This window comes from Onychostruthus taczanowskii, unplaced genomic scaffold (genome assembly GCF_017590055.1).
Source record: "Onychostruthus taczanowskii isolate IOZ18803 unplaced genomic scaffold, ASM1759005v1 scaffold3, whole genome shotgun sequence".
Taxonomy (NCBI): Eukaryota; Metazoa; Chordata; class Aves; order Passeriformes; family Passeridae; genus Onychostruthus; species Onychostruthus taczanowskii.
The window spans coordinates 2,634,699-2,654,948 of record NW_024500349.1 but is presented as its reverse complement, the minus strand read 5'-3'; the positions used below and the strand labels follow the sequence as shown (position 1 = coordinate 2,654,948).

At 39.4% G+C, this 20,250-nt stretch overlaps 1 protein-coding gene across 1 annotated transcript in view; it reads right to left on the bottom strand.

Moving 5' to 3' along the window:
* The window catches only part of CDK6 (cyclin dependent kinase 6), a 135,655-nt gene extending 135,186 nt beyond the window's left edge, over positions 1–469 (bottom strand). Inside the window, exon 1 of the mRNA XM_041408441.1 lies at positions 43–469. The gene's annotated coding sequence lies outside the window, so the exon portion shown is untranslated. The remainder of the gene's footprint in view (positions 1–42) is intronic.
* Between the last annotated feature and the right edge of the window lie 19,781 nt (positions 470–20,250).

The following is a 20,250-nucleotide window of genomic DNA, read 5'->3' as shown; positions in this document are numbered from 1 at the left end:
GAGGGGGGGGGAGGGAGGGGGTGAGTCCTCTCTAACACAAACCTCCCATTGAGCGAGGCGGGGTGGAGAGCCGGCCCGGGGTCTGCCCCTTCACATGGCGATGTCTCCGGCAGGTCCCGGCAGCGGCCGCCCGGGCCACACAGGTAGCTGATCCGCGGCTCGGCCGCCCTCGGCTCGCATCCTCCTGCCGCCGCCGCCGCCGGGCTGCACCTTGGCGCAGAAGGAGCTCGCACTCGTCCCCCAGCCCGCTCCTCCCGCCCCCACCCTGCCCGGGGAAAAGGAAAACGCGAAATAAAAATCGCGGCCGGCGGCCCCCGGGGAGCTGCAGCGCCACGATCGCAGCCCCACCGGCCGCAGCCTGCGGTGCGGGGCTCGGGCACCGGCCCTCGGCGCCGCCGCCGCTCCGCCGCTGCCCCGGCGCTGCGCTGCCGCTCCTCGCTCGCTCCCCCGGCCTCTGTTCTGCCTGGGAGCAGCAGCAGCTTGCTGCCTTTTTTTTTTTTTTTTTTCCCTCTCCTCAACTTTTTTTTCCCCTTGCTTTCCCACGCTGGCTGAATGTGACTTGACCCCGTTTCAAAAAAGTTTGACATAGTGCTTCAACATTTCCGCATTCCTCCCCGACTACAAAGGCTGCAGCCGCCTCCTTCTGCTTTCTGTCTCTGCTCTCTGTCTTCACACTCAATGAAATCCTTCATGTGCCCCTGCCAAAGGCAGCCGCATACCGCAAGGGTCGCCGCGAGCGCCGCGGCCAGGCATGGCCCGGGGCGAGTGCCCCAGGGGGTCCCGGCAGGGCCCGGCCCGGCCCCGGCCCCGGCCCGGCCCCGCCGCGCTCGGCGCTGCACGGGCGCCGGCTCCGCCGGCTGCGGCAGCACTGAGAGCCCTGACTCATTCCTAGAGCTCCGCGTGCGAGGCGCTGGGAAATACCTTTTGGGGTTTCGGTTTCCCCCCCCCGCCGCCCTCATCATGGGAAATAACTTTTTTTTTTTTTTAATCCCTTCCAGAAAAACGCGAATTCTTCTGTGCTTTTTAATTTTTTTTTTTTTTGTAATTATTTGCTACTTTCCATTCACAGTCAGCACAGAGCTCCGGCAGGAAGTAAGCACCCGTGAATGCTTTCGGGAAGCATCAAGAAACTTCGTAGATGAAGAACCCCAAATCACCGCAAAGTCTTTGCCCCGACAGAATTGCTGCTGGAGATGCACGGGGCAGGGGGCCAAGGAGAGCAGGGTGTGCAGAGGAGTAGGTTGCACCGGCAGCTTGTTTTCTGATGCATAGAATATTCTGTATGGAGCCAATTCCTGCAAATATTGAAATTTACCACAGGGAAAAATTAAAAAAAAAAAAAAATCACAAAACAAATACCAATCAACTCTGTCTCCATGGGGAAAAAGCATATGGCCTAGTTCCCAGTTCTCCCAGCTGGTACCCTACCCTCTAGCACATGCTCTTCTGGACCTCAAGGATGATTATGATCCAGCTCCTGAACCACCTCATACACTGGTTTAACTGGGAAAGAGTGGACCCAAATCCCCTTTTACAGTGAGAAGTGTAATTTAACTAAGTGGTTTTATAACTACAAAAGGTGTATGTCTAGAACTTGGCACTCTAAACTGGTTTAGAATAACTAAATATATATTTATATATAAATACTGTACAAATTAAAACAATGCATATCAGAAAGACACATATAATTACTCTAGCTGGGCTCACAGTGCTAACAAGCATACGTGAAATCCTATAGGTTAAATAAAAACTGACTTCAAAACTGACCCCAGCAATTCCTCATGCTCTTCCTTGTAAGAAGTTTAGAAGCAGCACCTGGAGGGCCAGTGAGGGGAAACTGATTGAGGGCAGAAGGGATTTCCTCCAGATTTCCTCCAGAGAAAAGACAAAGCTGGTACCACTCACCTTCAAGGAAAAGGCCAGTGGCATGTGAGTTTTTGCAGGAGACTCTGCATACTTCTCAAGAACTTAATTTGTACTCACAATATATTTTAGTTTACATCACAGAAATTTCTCATCAACTTCTGAAGTCCCTGATTTTTCAGAAAAATATGCTGAAGTTAATAGCAAACCCCATAATATTTAAATGTGAAATTGTCACAAATTCAAATACACAGATCAAATATTTGTTCTTAAAAGATGTGAAAAATCACATCACATTATAAGTTTCGTTTGCACACGATCTCCATTTTTTTTTGTTTTGTAACTTTCCTTTCCTTTCCTTTCCTTTCCTTTCCTTTCCTTTCCTTTCCTTTCCTTTCCTTTCCTTCCCCTTCCCCTTCCCCTTCTCCTTCCCCTAATATTTAGGCAGCTGTAACAAGGTTGGCACAAAACCCTCCCTAGGTTCCAAAGGCATTAATTGTCTCACTTTACATGCAATAGGTTTCACTTTTGGGAGGGAGAAGTGAATCCTTGGTTGCTGTCTCCTCCTGAAGATCTCTGGATCTTTAAATTCCCGTCGGGCTCTGTTAACTGTGATGTTCCCAAGGAGGGGCTGAGGGGCACTGGGTCCTTTGGCCAGATAAATGTGCAGCCTCACATTCAGGATGAGGTAGAAAAGAGATTTCTGCAGTACCCTGACAATTGCCTCCGTGCTCAAAGGTGCTGGTTTATCATTCTTCTACTGAACAGTATTCAATGCAAGATCACCTTTTCATCACAAATTGTCCCAATATTTTTGGGGAGCATATGTATGTCTTTTAAAAGTGTTCTAGCTGCCTTTCTGTATGGTGATGTCAGGAGAGATTGCCGTGGGAGATTATATGCTCATGCTGCCAAACAGAATGAATTTATAACGGAAAAGTGCCACATAGTTAATGTGGCTTTATATGATCCTCAGAATTTTTTGAGGGACTTTTAAAAAAAATTATGTGACTATTTTCTTTCCTCCCTGTCTGAAGTGGTCAAACTACTCTGTCTCCCAAAATATAAAGAAGCTATACAAATCTCAAAAATTACCTAAACCAATTTTCTTAATTTTCACAAGTTAAGTAATTTCAGGAAGAGATTTCCAAACATGATTAAATAAAAATACCAGCTAAAATATATGGTATTAAAACCAACTTGTTGTAGAGGCTGAAATTATTACCTGAATTGTCAGAGTTCTTTGAAAATATAAATTCTACTACATTTGTTTTAAAGTTCAAAATCAAGGAGATGCTTCAAACAACATACATTTCAGAATAGTTAGAAAAAGTACACTGTGCATAATAGATATTTTCATAACAAGCTTTAAAAAGGTTTAATCTTTTTTGTTTGTGAAAAAAACATGCTTCTTATAACATTACTGATTTAGAAGAGGTAAATGTACATTCATTTTTAATCAACAATGGGAGTTTTTCCATACAGAAATTAAGAAATCCCTTATTTCTTTTAAAATTGACGATATTTTAATTTTTAGAAATTTACAGCTATTTTTGGAAATTATTGTTTTAAGAAGCTTATTAAATATTGTTATGAAATTAATTCTGATTACCATTTGTAGCTCTTTCTACACTTATGCAATTCTAAAGTATTTTTTGTTCTAGAAATACAAAAATTTGGAAATGTGTATTGACAGAGGAAGAAATTTCTTTCTGCATCACAGTTTTCTGATTTTACATCAAAATTTTCTTTGTGAAATTGTGTTTTTCAATGCTTTTCAATTTCAGTATTTTTAATTTAAATTTATGTTTAAATCACTAGAATTTCAAAGAAATCATGAAAGATAGAATCCACTTATACTGAAATAAATTTAGAAAGAAAAAAATTTAATGAATTATTTGAATTTGAATTAAATTTCAATCAAACTCCATTAAAATTAAAAAGAAATTATGTTATGTGCTGTACTCAAATCACTTCCATAAAATGAGGTCTGTACTGTTTTGCTGGAAATAATGAATAAGCCAGTGGTGTGGAAATGGATAACAAGCAATTACCAGAATGAGTATAAAAGCAGTTGATTAAAAGAAGCTGGTAGTGGTGGGCAATACCGAGAATTGTGATGAATAGACCAAGACTTTCAGAAGGGATGAGACACAAAGTATTGTTTTGCTTTGTGCATTTTATCTGTATTTCTGGAACAGCTGAGGTTCTGCTGGGGATTCACAGTTTGATCTTATAAGAAGTGCTCTGCAGAACAACATGAAACTTCCTTTTCAAAGAACAGATTTTCATAAAGGGTTTGGAAAATAGTTTGCTTTTATTGGGGTGTTATTGTCGGGGTTTTTTTAATTAACTTGCTACTTCATTCTCAGCTAAAATTGTTTTAACCCATTTTTCTAGGCATTTATCCTCCAAGAAAACACCAGAAGTGATGAAAGACCAACTGTTCTTGAAGTAGAGATACATCAGTCAATTATTGTGAATTTGAATATTTAGAATTTGTTTTAAAATGTTAGCATAAATTATGACTTTTTAGAAGTTCCCTTTAGCAAACTAAAATAGGTTCTCTAAACAAAAAAGTTTTAATTATACTGCATAGAAAATTATTCCCGAGAAGATATTTCAGACATCACATCTAATACCAAACTTGGGAAATAATTATTCTCACCTATCATTAGCCTTGTTATAGCTGTGTGAAAATGGATTATAAATATATACTACATATTTTAAAGCTACTTTTAGTGAAGCATAGGCATAATGAGAAAGATGACACAACTGAACACTAAGAATTAATTCCAATGTCAAATATGAAAATATTTTTCATATGTAACTTCTTAGCTGAACACATAAAAATTCTGACATATTTACTAACATATTTACAGACAAATAAATCATTAACATTCACACAATGTTTTAATTAATTTAAGTGACAGAAAGTACTATCTAATCCCCGTAAACCATAGCAGCCACGGCATAATTGGCACTGATTAAGGCATCTAAGCCAATTACAGTATGATTGTTTAGTTTATATTTCTTTCAATCAGAGCCTTTGTTTATAGCAGATAATTTTATGTTTTACAAATTGTATCTTTCTGTTTTTACAGTAATAAACTATACTGTGAGGCTATTGTTTGTTAGTACAAAGAACCATAACATAATGTCAGGGTTTAAGCATGCACATATTTCCCCATATTTGTTTGTATATGTTTTAGTAATTACCGGTGGCAGAAGTGGCCAAGAAAGTTGCCATGAGAAGAGCATGCCTACAACTAACACAAGCCTGTTTGCTCCAATAGTCTCTGTATATTCCTGGGAATGCACCTGAGAGAATCCAACAGCTGTATTTTGTCATCCAGCTCTTAAGGCAATAGCCAGTGAATTTCATTGACTGCCTTCGACTTTCTAGTTGACTTTTGGGGATTATTGTGCAATGGATGATCAGGGGCAAAATGTATACCTACTGTGAAGAAAACAGCTTGCCCTCTGTATTTGCCTCGTTCCCTGAAGGTTTAGCTCAGAGCTGGGTCCTGTCTTGGGCTCCACACTGTGCAGCTTCATGCTGAAAGGCAGTCTGCACCAAACAGCTTGCAGTCAGAGCCAGGGAAATGGAAGGAGAGGTAGGGAACACATTCAATGACAACCACACAACAGGACAGTAGTGAAAGAGTACAGCAAGAAGGTGGATCTTCATCTGCATCCCTGATCCTGTGATCTTGCACAAGCGTGGATGCACTATGTACACTGCAGACAGTGTTGGAGGCAGTGAGGTCCTGATGGCATGTGCTGTGCCACAGGGCTGGCAGCCAGGCTGTGCCACCGTGGAAGCTGCTAGGTAATCCAAATCCCTGACAGGAGTGACAGTGGGGAAGCGAGCCAGCAGAGTCTGTTGAGATGGGCTCTGCCAGTTCATCCTGAGACCCTGCAGCATGAAGCATAAGGTGGAACTCCCAAGGAGCTGATGACATCTCCCATCTGTGGTCTCTCGCTAGCACTCTTTCTTTCAGAGTGGAAAGTGTATCTGTCTTGGCCTCAAGAGTTAGATTTTTTTTTTGAAAGGGGGCTCATTGGGGCAGAAATATCAGCCACCCTGAAGCTGGCAATAGCCAACAATTGAGGGACATGGTGGAGAAGGGTCTTTGATTTACTTCCAAGTGTTTCCTCTAATTTGCAGTCATTGCTTATTGGTGTTATATTCTACACTTCTTTATAGTAATCTTTGGCAAGGGTGAGGTTCTTCCCTCTTCCTTTCTGCTCTATTTGTTTTAGTGACTTTTACATCTGCTCAGGTAAGTATATTTACATCTGCTCAGGTAAGTATAGACACAGTATAGACAACTGTGTCTATAAACTCATGGTATAGATGCATCTTTCTCTCTTCATGCCATTCGCAGAATGTTTACTCTTAATCTCTGTTCTCCGTTCAGTGTAGAAAAGAAGAGACAGAGTTTTTGCTGTGAAAAGTGATGTTGTCTGGTCTGTGGAATCTTTCAAAGAACACCCCGTTTGATTTGTATGCCATAATCCTAAACCTTTTGTGCCATTCATATATTAAAAAATGACTCTGAATATGACTTAGTTTAGAATGTAAATATGATCAGGAAAGTTAGTCACAGAAAACAGGACTTTACTCAGCTGATCTGGTGCCAAATAAGCTTAGTCTTATCTGTTGGTAACAGTGACTAAAACAAGATTTTATATATTTTCCTCCTGTCAGTGTTTCATAGAAAGGGAGTAGACTTTGAATGCAGATAATTCATAGACCAGGTTCTTAAGCATGTTCCCAGTGTGGGCTTCCTTCTGTCATGCAGAAAGAACCTACCTTACCCCAGAGCCCACATGGCTATCCATGGGGTGGATAGCCAATAAGCCTTTTTTGTGTTGCACTTGGGAATTAGGTAAATTTGATCTGGAAATTGCCAGTTCATCCAGAACCCCAGCATGCCATCTGTATTGTCCCATTATGGAGAGAAATGACCTATTTCCTTCTGCTTAATGAAAAATGTAGTAACATTATTAAAAAAAAAAAAAAAAGCAAACAAACCTGGTGTATGAGAAAGGAGCCTACCCAAAGTATGGTGCCACTGTAAATTAATTAATATTTAGCAAAAAAATCAAACAGAAATATGACCACATATGATCTCTGGTGTCAGTCCATAAATATAAATGTAATTAAAATTAAGTTGCAACTATGTAGCATTTGACTGCAGAAGATATGAATAGTGTGAAACTGCCAGGAGCTGGTAAGACACTGATGTCTAAACCTCTAAAGCAGCATCGTGTCCCATCAGTCAGGTGATGAAGGGGATAAGGAATGGCTGCCCCTCAGCAGCTGCAGCAGGAAGCAGTGTTTTCTTTGGCAGAAATAACTGGGAGTTACATTGTATCACTGATTGATTTATGCTGGTCTACCACAGAATCACAGAATCATAGAATGTTTAGGGGTTGGAATGGACCTTAAAGATCATCCAGTCCCAACCTCCCCTGCCATGGGCAGGGACACCTCCCACTAGCCCAGGCTGTTCAAGGCCCCACCATCCAACGGGACTATCAGATCTGTGCTGGTTATTGATCTGTAGCAGAAACAATTGCCTTAATCTACAGCACAGACCTATGTTAGGCATTAAGAAACACCTTTTAAAGACAAGTATATATTAAGTACAAGTATTCTAGCATTGGATCGGGCAACCAGAGGAGCTAAACATCTTTTGGGAACGATCTAACTCTGCTCCAAAGAGCAGGGATGGACTAGGTCATTCTGAGATCATCTCCCATCTATCTGTGTTTCTGATAACGTACCATTCCTGAGTACAAACACAATAAGAGCATATAATCATCAACAGCTATAACAGAATAAGTTTTTGAATTTATGTATTCTGGAAAAGCACTGGGAATGTGAGGACCCAGAGAGCAGCTAACTGCTCTCTGGCATTGAATAGCAAGTGTTCAATGCTGTTCATTCTGTCTGTGGTGTCACATCAGTGCAACCACTTCTGTTTTTTCCAGTTACCTGTAAATACTTAGTAATGATTTCCAAACGGGAAAACACAGTCTGCCTTACACAATTTTATGGACTAAAAAGTGGGATAAAAAAGAAGGCAAAACTTTAAGAACAATCAAAATTAGTAGTAATGACAAAAAATTATACCAGCCAGCATGATTTGCCCATATTGGGCATCCGGTGATAACACTCTTGTGTAAACTGCCATAAAACACGAACACAATGTTGTGAATATTGGTAAATGATGCCAATATAATTACCTACCACATAATCTAAAATAGCCATGCATTTTACATTAGAAACTCTATTAAATATATATTTTTATACATTACATTTGTTACACAGCCTAAAAATATGGCTGTATCATTCTTATCGCTATGAATCCCTTCTCAGCTCTTCAACCTACACAATGTTGAAAAATAATTCTCTTTTTGAGTAGAATAGAGTCTGTTGAGAATTATTCATATCACCATGGTGCCACACGGTAGGAACTGATAGCTTTTGGTAAACAATTCCTTAAGTTAGACTTAAAAATACAATGCCATTGAATTAAATTGTAACTGTTATTGGTTTTATTATACTGAAAATTTGGTTAAACCTCAGTATTTCTAGAGCAGGCACAAAATGCAATGCATGCTGAAGTCATGTAGATAACCATAGTGGGTATTAAATGTTGCTGTCTACTGTTTTAAAGGAAAATTAGGCTTTGCAAATATGGGCAGCTGTGTTTTCAGGATAAAAACACTTCTACTGGTATTCTCTAGAGTATGATGTGATCTCATTTACACATATAACTTCTATTAAAATCAATCAGTGTTCCTACCATAAATCCTCTTGCTTTTCCACTGGAAAACTGTATCCCTTAAGGCAGCAATCGAGCTTAATCTTTTAAATGTTATATATATATTACATTTAATATATTAATATATGAATATATTTAATCTAGTAAATGTAATATAATACTACAGTATGAAAAAACTTGGGAAACTAATGTTGAGCATGCACTAACTCATTTTAGGGACATTCCAGATTCATAGATACATGAGCTTATTATCCACACATACCAGAAAGCTTCTATCAAATATAATTATGCAGTAGGTTATGTGCAATGGATGGCTGCCAATATTCCCTACTTGTATGACCACTATAATAGAATGGTCAGTTCTGAGTGTGTATTCTGGCCTTCAACAAGCTGCTTTAGAAAATTTATTCTTTGTTTTCATGACTGATACAAATGTGCTGTGGCTGTAAAAAGCTAACACTGATGCCAAGATGCATTTCTAATTTCTCAACAAACTTGGAAATCAGGTACCAGATAATGGCAACAGCTAATTAAAAAAAAAAAAATTATTTTGGGTCAGAACAAAATCTCTGTAGTGCAATCCCTGACAGTCGTTAATAATGTATGCTTTGGAGAGTAGTATAAGCACAGTACTCTAAGTTTCCTACTCTACTGTTAATACTTTCAAGATAAAAGAAATTGTCTGATACCTAGAACTAGGGGTTAAACCCCTACTGTTGAACTTCCTGGCCTTGCCTCTGCTTTTGGCACATAAAGCTGAGCAAATAAGAAACAGTGCGTGCACCAACCCAGCCATTGCTAACATGAACACCCTATCCCTGATTCATAGTGTGAATACTTTGAAAGTCCTTCACAAGAGAGCCCTGTCATTAGTCATTGCCATTATTTATGACAGGTAAGTAAAATCATTATTTACCTCTCCGTAGCTAAGAATATTCCAAACTTAAATGGAAAATTGCATCACCTTTCAAGCGTGGGTGTATATAGGTGCACATACATGTATACACACAGCTCAAATATTTTTCCCTGAACAAGATTGAACATTGCTGACAAAACCTCACCAGGTATTCAAAAGAGATGACATTAAAAGGCAAAATAATTACCTGATGATTAACCTCCATAATTGCATATTTTGTGATAATGTATATATATTGAAATCAGAATTAATAAATGACAAAGTTATGAACAAAATTGTACTGAATACTTGGACTTCTTCTGTGCTGAAAGACCTGGGAAAGCTGCAGTACTCCCATGTCAGGGCAAGACCAGGGTGTGTACAGCTCCCTCTCCCTCTCCCTTTTCCTATTCTCTATGCCTCACTTTTCTGCAAAAGGTAAACTCAGATTTCTGGGATGGACAGGACTGTGGAAACTTTCCACCAGAACCCAGTAACTTACTTATATGCATGTAATTTAGTTATGTGCAAGTAACTTACTTCTCTTACGTGCATGATTTCCACTACTGATCAGCTCAGATGTGCTTCTGACATTTCTAACACTCAATTAACGTCCTTAATGTAGTACTTCTTTATTTTGTAAAAGCTTTGCCATGTCATAATCTACTCCACATATTTTCTAAGTACTTAGAGAAAAAAACAAACCAGAGGCAAGACCAGAAGCAAATAAAGGAGATAGGTGTTCACAGCCTGCTTCATCCAGTCTCTCCTTTATTGGTGTAAGAGCAACTCCTGTTGAAATCTTTTTAAATCTCTCTGCTTCACTGATCTGTTTCCATGTCACAGCTGAAAACATCAACCAGTTCTACCCTTTGACACAGTTCAGTAGTGGACCTCTCCATACTAACTCTCTGACTGAATGTTTCAGTTTATTCTTATATTTGGCTCCATTCCAGGAAAGACTAATGCCTCAAAATAAAGCGTGCAAGGAATTTGAGTGTTCAAATCACAGATTTATAATAATAGTTTCAAAAACTCCCACTCTCCTTTTGCTTAAACTGAAGCACACCAAATTCAGTAATTCAGATTTCTGCATTTGGGAACACGGCTGTTTCCAGAAATGTCCAGTAGCAATGTAGCCACAAAAGTTATTAGGACAGTAATTTAAAAACTCTTCAAAGAACAATAGGCTTGTCATAAGTCTATCAGAAGTCAGAAGTTAGACTGGTTTCTTTCCAAGTATACGTTTACATATTGTTTCCACAGTCCTTGAAAGCTCTTAACGGTTATGAGTAACAGCTTTGCCATAACACCTGCCATTCAGAGAAAACCAGATAGTTGCAGTTAAAAGCTAAAGGTGTTCTTGTATTTATTGTATAGAGTACTTTCCCAGTACTTTAAACTACTGTTTATCAGAGACTAATTATTCAAAGGATTCTGTTGCAAGATAAGAATCTTATTGCATTTTTCGCCTCTTTTATTGCATTGTAGAAGCACGCAGTAGCTGAAATACAAACATATTTGCATAGGACTGGGTTTTCTCTTGAAACCATGCCTAAAAGAAAAGAAAATGAGTCATGTGGCACCACAGAAAATATTGCTTCAGTCAAGGTTCCTTCTGTCATCTTCAGCCTCCTTAGAAAATGAGGAATCGTTTTGTTGGCTGTCCTAAAAATGGTGTAAAAGTTTGGGATCACATGACAGATAATTTTCTTACCATGCTTTGCATCAGCAAAGAATGCATTCCCTGACCTCCTTGCCATGTTACAGTTGTGAAAGCAGTTAGAAGATCAATGTTTTCCTTCAATGTTGTTAGTTAAAAAATTGACTGTGACCCTTGAAGAACTTGGTAACAGCTTAAAGCTCATTTGAAGCTGTAGGTAGAGAGGCAGTGAGTTTTGAGTGCCAGGTATAGGTCATTCATACCCAATTTCAATGTACTCTATAAAGACCTTGTGAAGCCCTGCAGAACTGGTAAACTCAGGAAAGACATTACATGAAATTTAAAGATAGGAAAATGGAGCCAAAAAGACTAGTGTAAAGACAATGGAGGAAAAACTGAATTTTGCCATCTTGGTCTACAAATGGGCTGTTTGTGCCACAGAAAAGGGAGTGGCAGGGCTAAGGGACAAGCTAGGACAGGACTCTGCCAAGTTCAGGTGGATACAGTTGCCACTGCAGGAGGGAAGGAGGGAAGGGGAGGGACAAACAGAGGCACTGGAGGCCTGTGGGGCTTGGGGCCAGCCTGCCCAGCATGGGCACCAGCAGAGCCATTGCACCTCCATCTTCTGCGAAGGCAAAGCAGGCAGCGAGGCCACAGACACGGTGCTGCACCATTCCTGCCCTTGGCATGCACTCCCATTCCCCCATTTTGCCATTTTGTAGTATATTAGGTTTGTGGAATTAAAGTAATATTGATAGAGCCATTCCCTCCTCTATGGCAGTAATGGTGATCCGTTGCTGCTGTTTTAACATTCCTCTGGCTTATGTGCATGATTTCCTGGGAATGGAGTACATTGCCATCCCCCAAACACAAGCCGTCCGTACGTTTCAGAAGCAGCAGTATAAAGACAAGTGATGTAGAGGAAAGGAAAGGGTGCTTGTGTATGGCACAGGCTCTTTCACTTTATACAGGGCCCAGCAATGATGCACTGGAGTAAAAGAGATCATTCTTGAAGAGCTTGGGTTCAGCCTGCCATAAAACTCAGGGGAGCAGGCTGCGAGGAGGAGCTGAGCTACCATTCACTGAAGGCAAAGAGAGTTGAAGGCTTTCACACCACCAAAAGAGGCTCAGTACATTTTTGGACTTATCCTACAATTAATTACTAGGGCTGTTTGCATTTATAGTTAGGATGTTTAAATTTTTTTTCCCCAAGTAGAAAGCGCCATATTAAAGGGAATAAAGCACAGACTTGACTGGAAATCTACAGACACCAGGATGCATTAAAAGTGACAGCTTTTTTGTATGGGATGTGACAGCTTCTCTAAAAAAACGATTTAAGGTTTGAGGGAGAATAGCGTGCAAATGGGATGCCCGGTTTTCAAAAGTCCATCCAGTGGCTTGCACAAGCTTCCAGGGGAGCTGCTGGGAACTCAGAGGTTTTCAACGACTCTAAAGATTTTAAAAATCAGGTCTATTATTTAGATGTCTGTCTTGAGGCTCCTGCTTCCAAAGTCCATGTTTTATATCTCCATAATAGGTTGGGAACTTATTCATGCACCAAAAGAAAGAGATCTGAGGGTAAAGATTACTGACTAATTTCACTTATTATCCATCAATGAAATTTCTGGTGCTCATCATCCAAAAGAACAAATTAAAAAGATGGGAATTTAAGAGTGTTGCAACAGACTCACTGTTCAGTGTTTAATCAACCCTTAATTTTTCATCACTGAAAAAGCATAGGAATGAAACCAGTAACTGTGGTTATTGCTTATCGGCTACGCAACAAGAAATTTGACTCAGCAAAGTAAGCTGTCGGTGGTGCACACATCAGATAAGCACACAACTGCCTTTTGGCTGCTGGGTAATAGCCAATGTACTAACTTAAAATGAAACTACAAGGTGGGTATTTGGAAATTGATTTTTATTTAGTTGTTCAGTCTTTCAGTGGAAAGGAAAAATACACATTGTTCTTAAAAAATATTAAGTTTATGTGAGTTTTTGCTGAATTTATCCATTGCAATAAATCTGTAAAATAATAGTTTTAAACTAAATCAGCAAGGTTACTCTGAATTCAAGCACTTTACTTGACAGCAAAAGAAACCTAATAAGGACTCCTGCACTATATCTGTACCAGCTCAGACATTCAGAATATAGAAATTGAGCAAATACTGCCAATAGGAAACAATATTACTGGAGATCTGTATAATAGTATCTGAAAGCCTCTAACTGCAATGCATATGGGAAAAAATGGGAAAACATATGGGAAAAACATGGGTAAACATATGGGAAAAAATGGATCTGGACAGCCAGGCTCCCACTAGCTCTGTTGAAGTCCACTGAGTCAGAGGCTGGACCTTTCTTGTTGCCTTGGAGATGCATGATAATCCTAATTAATTAAAATAGGCTTTGGAAAGGCATAAGAATAACTGAAACGCAGAAAAATGTGAACTTGTCTTCCCTAAAACTCAGTTTTCCCCATTTATGTTTTGAAAATATAAATATATTTATGAGTTAAATAATCATTTTGATGCATAAAGGAGCAAGAATATATCTCTGTGTTCCAGCACAGCAGATACACAAGCTAGCAAGGAAATTGCCATGGTTCTGCAAATGTGCTTGCTGTACACTCAGGAGCTGGTCAGACCCTGTGATGCTAACAAACACCATTTTCATCAGGCAGAGGCACCTCCAAAATGTTTCCTATAGTTGCAGATTATTGTCTGATAGGAGCTGTCTGCTTATGTCGCTGTGCTGAAAGACACCCACAGTACAAAGACCCTATAGAGAGGTCCATTTTCCCAAATTCAAGCTGTCTGAAGTTTAGACAGCTACTCCAAAAGAACAAGCTGTTTTCCCTCCATAGTTACTCAAGGCTAGGCAGTTCCTGAGAATTAGTCACACTACTGCTTTTAATCCTCTGGTTTTAAGGCCAGATGACTCATTCTATAGGTATCCATGTCGTTCTAAACCCAGCACCTATCTTTATGATTGCTAAAGGGAGGTGAGATGCATGCCCTCTTTGGTGTAGGGGAATGTGCCTTTCCTTAAGGGAATTGTGCCTCACCCAAAGACATCACAAAATGCTCTGTGCCCTCCCAATTGGAGTGGGTGGTGGTAGTTAAAAGCAACAATTTCACCTTTTTGGGGGTAGATAAACTGTAGGATTTAACCCAGGAAATCAACCTAAGCAGCTTAGTTTTGGAACCACATCCTCAGGTTGTGAACCCTATGTCACTAATACCAGAGCCATCAGAACTAAGACTGTGATTAGGAGATTTAAGGGAATTGAAACCACTGAAAAATTTAAAAGACAAATAAGGAGACTTACTATTGTCTTGGTACAAGCAAGATGTTTCTAATGGCTTCAGTGCTGGCAATACTCAGCTTGAAAAAATGATGCATGCATGATTATAACCCTAAAATACACTGAAGGTCTACAATTAGGTTATTTGAGGTAGCCTCTGGATCCCATGTCCAAAGCTTTCTATAGTGTTCTGTTCTCTTACTCTTGCAGAAATCTCTTGATTCTGGGCTGCTTCTGCTTTTAATTAAAAGGAAATAATGATACAAGGTATCTTCTTTCAGAAGGGAGAATGACAATTATAAAAGGTAAAGAAATATATTAGACTCAAGGAAGTAGGGATTACAGGAACTATACTATTGCATTAAACATTCTTTTAAATCAGTATGTTTTGTTTCTTATCAAAGGTTTGCTTTTAGCTCCCAGTTGCACTAACTACCTCTAGAAATGGCTGCCAGGATTCTCCTGTCTTTTTGTGTTTGTTCATTTTATTGATGAGTTGGAGATTAATGTTAGAAAACAAGCAAAAATACCATGCCTCAAAGTGTGTCATAAAAGGTAGCTGAATATTATCACTCTGTGGGAAAAATCTGTAGTGGCTATATTTTGGGTAGAACCACTCTCTGCAATAAGAGTTGGAATGAGTACAACTCAAAAGTTGGCTCCATTTAATGTAAGAAGGGAACCTCTTCTGATTTGTACCCATTTCTGTAAAAAGTCTGAATTACAATGATTGAGTGAATTATTTGCTTTTTTTGTAGGTATTTTTCATTGCAACAGGCTTTATCTAAATTAAGTCTTTAAACCAGAGGGCCCATAATTCAAGGCTTTTTTCAGTGTTTCACTTCCACAAAACAAAGTCCTTCAATCAGGATTTTTCAATGAAACTTACAGGGTAACAGTTGGTGATGAGAGGGAGTCTTGCAAAATTTGTTGATATAGCAAAGTATTGTAGTAATTTAAAACATGCAACTTAGGAAATGCAAAGCTCTCTTATTTGATCTTGAGGTCAGTTTCCTTGAGCATCTGAATTACTGTTGAAGCTGTTAACACATCCTGTGATCAGCTTGGGAAAGGAGCTATTTTCCAGGGGAGTTTTGCTGTCTAATTGGGCCAGACTCCATTTCAGCCCTTTTGTCCTGAAATGCTGCAGCAGTATAGAAAAAAAATAAGGATTTCTAGATGTTCTTTACCCAATTTTAGTTGGGTCAAGAAAGTTGTCACAGAATCATTCTTGTGGCATTCTGAGATCTGATATCTAAGAAAACTAAGAAATAGGGAAGCAAAAATGCAACAAATAAGCATGAGAAAGTTGAATGTATTTTCAATACAGTAAAAAACCGTAAACCAGCATAAACTGAGGAAAGACAATCATTACCTTTTGGTTTCAATTAAATTTAAATTATGCCTGTTATTCACAGATTCACAGAATGGTCCAAGCTGGAAGGTATCTTTGGAAGTCATCTGCTCCAGCCCCCCTGATCAAGTCAGGTGACTTGCCCTGGATGTGTCCAGATGGCTTCTGAATATCTCCAAGGGTGGAAACTCCATGATCTCTCTAGGCAACCTGCAGCATTTGTTCATGTAAAGAAATGGATGAAAATAAAGACTTTATTTCCTGACAGGTCTTCCAAAAGTACATCTCACTTCTGTGAATCATCAGCTGCTTCTTTACCTCTTCTTTTCCATGTTTAGTTGATATTGATCTAATGGTCTCAAGATACAGGGAAAACTGATTTTAGTGAACTTCACATCTAGTTTGTAGATGCTTGTTTCTGAAGAGGGAACATTGTCTCCCATCACACAAAATAATACCCAGTCTGTACTCTAGACACAAATACACAAATACAGCTTCAGGGCTTTGAGTGTGTCTGATGGAATCCAGAGGAGCCAAGGGAATTCCGTTCTGTGGTTGAGGACTGCAGGAGGACTGTGCTTGTTACAAGAGTGATCCCTGGAACTCATATATAACAGGACAGGGACAGCTGAGCAAACATGGTACCAGGGAGGACCTTCCTCATTTCTGTAAGTGACCAAAATAAGGAAAAGGACAATAAAGAGAAAAAACACGCGCTATAATAGAGATTCAGATTTGAGACTGGCAAAAATCAATATTATTAATAGAAACACTTTTTATTCCCTGCCAACATACACAAAAGAAGGTGGAACTATGATAAGTGGAGTGGTTGAGATCCACAGTAAAAGTCTGAGTTTTGCACTATGGCATCTTTAGGTCCTTTCCAAATACGATGATCAAAGGTCAATGCATTCTACTCTTTGATGGCAATTTGTTTAACAGTGAAACTTGACAAGGAAGTTATTATCCCCATTCCTATGTGCAGCTCTATTGTGGAACAATTATTTAAAAAAATCAACCAAACCAATACAGGAAAAAATAAAACAAAATGAAAAAAACCACACTTGAGCCCCAACAACCCAGCCTAGAAGGCAGTGGCCAACAGAGAAGAATGTTTTGCTCTCTAGGCTCCCTCTTCTGGCTCTGGACTAGTAGCTTTCTAATGAGCACAGTTGCTGGAATCATACTTGTTTCTGTTAACTGAATAACTACTTTAGTGCACAAAGAAATAAAGAGGAAATACTGGGGAAGTGGAAGAAATTACATTCTTGCTCAAGAATAGAACTAAATTGATATCTCTAGTAAAGGTTAGCATTTGTAAGGTGTGATGGGAAATGAAATTTAAAAATTACTCAGTTACTAGTAAATGTACAATATTCAGTATGTTAAGAGGTGATAAATGTTTTAGTTGTTATGCACTAGATTCAGTAAATATTTAAACCAATATCCTTCTACAGCTTTTGTGACTCATTTGTCATTAACAGGTGTCCTTTTCCTGCACTAGCTTCAGTAGAACATAAAAACCTGTCTTGAAGCCTAAAAGATGTTAAGCCTGTGAATTCAGAAATTGTTGACAAACATAAGCACAATGAAAGACCTGGCCATGTCAAAGAGGGAATGACACAAAGCTGCAGCAGAACACAGGTGCATATTTGGCTTAGGGCATGCTGGTTTTTTTTCCTCTGGTCATAAAAATTAGAAAACAGGTCACTGCTTGAGGAAAAATGAAGTTTTGGGTGTGGGACCTTCTTCCTCACCTCTCAAGGGTTTTAGATGTGTACAGAGGTAGAGACTTTAGTAATGGCATACAATTTTGGGTTTCTGGTCACTTTTTTTAATTAACAGAGAAGCTAAACAACCAAGCTTGCATGTTCTGTTGGGTTTTTTTCAGAAGAAGTTCTTTACAGATTTGGTAAATGTTAAAGGATTCAAAAAAGTGCCTTAGAAAGCATTTTTAAAGGCCCCTAATGCTGTGGGAAAGTTTACAGTTAATCACTAGCTAGTTCTCGGGGAGTGCTGGGTAGTGTGGCGTGCTGTCCCACAATAGTCAGAAGGAGCTGTGGGTGCCTCTGAAAATGAGGTCAGAATTCTTTCGAGCCAGAACTGCCAGGCCTCAGGTATCAGATGAATTCTTGGGTTTATCATGCTATTGCACAATAAATAGCTTATACTAAGAAATTAATTTGGCCAATGTTTGTTGGTTGGGTTTGGCCCTGTAGTTGTTGAATCCATCTTTCTAACCTGCTGGAGAACTTTTGTCTTGATCAGAATTGCCAAGCAGTTACAAAGATATCCCACCACTTGGCTTCCAGGCTGCTGGGCTCCCACTGGGATAAACTGAAACCCATCCTGTCATTTCAGTGGGGGGACAGGGAGCACAATGACTGCTATGAAAGACATTGATTTCAAAATAAAAGAAAAGAGGGGACCTCTCCTTAAAGAGAACCATGAAATATAGACTGAAAGGGATCCTTTTCACTGCAGATTCCCTCTGCATTGCCTGATTTGCTTGCTATTAATGACCTGGGAGCAAAGTGTTCTTGGCTTAAATGAGTTTCATCCCTGAGCTTTAAACAATATATCTATCCTTTTACCTACCTCTTCAACCTGTGGTTTTCACTGCTGTATGCAGATATACATTAATATGTCTTTCTCAACATGGAACAGGGCTGTAATAATAGATCGCTTATTTCTGGATTTCAGCAGCTTTGAAAAAAATATATGTACAATGCCTCAGAAGAGTTTAAGGATCTCTATGTTGTTTTGTAACAGTTGAACTAAAATGCAGAAATCCTTATTTCTAGGATGCCTAATGCTTTCAACTACATTAAAATATCATTATTTTTCTTTGAAAAGTTCACATATCTCTGTGGTTTTCAAATAGGCTTAGAAATTTGGTGGCAAAGTAGTACTGGAGTTAAGAAAATACTTTTTTGGGAACTATGTGGATCTGTTCAAAACCAGCCAAATTAGGAAATCAAAATCCTAATTTTGTCCATCTTTTAGATGGCACACCTCAGTTTTGGCTCAGTAGCAAAGTTCCTTGAGATGTGATAATGCTGAATGTACATTTGTCCAAACTCTTAGCCCTGCTGTCAGCACCTGGAACAAATACTTAGCTAGGACTCACTAAACAGATCCTTCTCCTTGTGCTTCTGCTATCACTTTTATGGGCATCCGTTCATTCTGGATCTTCTCTCACTGGGATGAATGACTTCTTATTGTATTTTCATGCAGATGGCTCGTTAACCTAGGACTGCAGAACCTGCAAAAGGATTCTCATTCCTTTGGGCGGCCAATGCTGTCTGGAGATTTTGCTGCTGGCTTCCACCCAGTTCAAGTATTGAGTACTGGCATAGGTGCTTCTACAGATAAAAGCTGCTGTGGTTTGAGTAAGGGGCAGAACTTTTGTCAGCCAAAACATGTCAGGACTGTGTTTTACTGCACTTTGTTGTTTAAGTTGAGAATATCAATTTCCTCTCTCTCTTAAAATTGTGGTTGCAGCCTAGAAACACTGCTGTGATGGAGATAACTCCAGGGTCTGGATGACAAGTCCTGTGAGGAATGGCTGAGGGAGTTGGAGTGCAGCCTGGAGAAAAGGAGACTGAGAAAGCTTATCACTCTCTACAGCTGCCTGAAAGGACATTGTAGCCAGGTGAGGGTTGGCCTCTTCTCTGACGTAACAAGTGACACGATGAGAGGAAACGGCCCCAAGTTATGCTGGAAGAGGTGAGGTTAGAAACATGGAAAGATTTTTTTTGCTGAATGGGTAGTTAGGCATTGGAACAGGCTGCCAGAGAAGGTGGTGGAATCACCATCTCTGGAGGTGTTCAGCATGTGTGGATGTGGTTTTTATGGACATGGTTTATTGGTAAACACGGTAGTGCTAGGTAACAGTTGGACTCCATGATCCTTAGAGGTCTTTTCCAACCAAAACAATGCCATACTTTTCAAAAACTCTGTGGTCAGGGAGTTTGAATCTTAAGTGCCTATATCCTGAGGTGGGAAGTTTGTACACTCTTATCCCAGGCTTGACTTGTAAAGCTAAAATATTAATCAGTAAACAACTAATGAACAATCCTTTTATAAGATCCAAATGCAGTCTTCAACTACCTCTTGCAGTACTGAATTTCAGTTTCAGTCTGACTGCATACTGCTGAAGGAAACATTTCCTTTCATTTCTTGGAAAAGCACTGCTTTTGCATTTCTCTTTCTTTCTTTTTTTCTTTTTTTTTTTCTTTTTCTTTTTTTTTTTTTCACAGCTGGGGACAGCAGATGGATGGGCTGTGAGTTTCTTTCTGTGGTTTTCCTGAGAATTCTCAATATTTCAGTCAGGTACCTTTAAACTTTTTATTTTCTTTAGGACTAAAA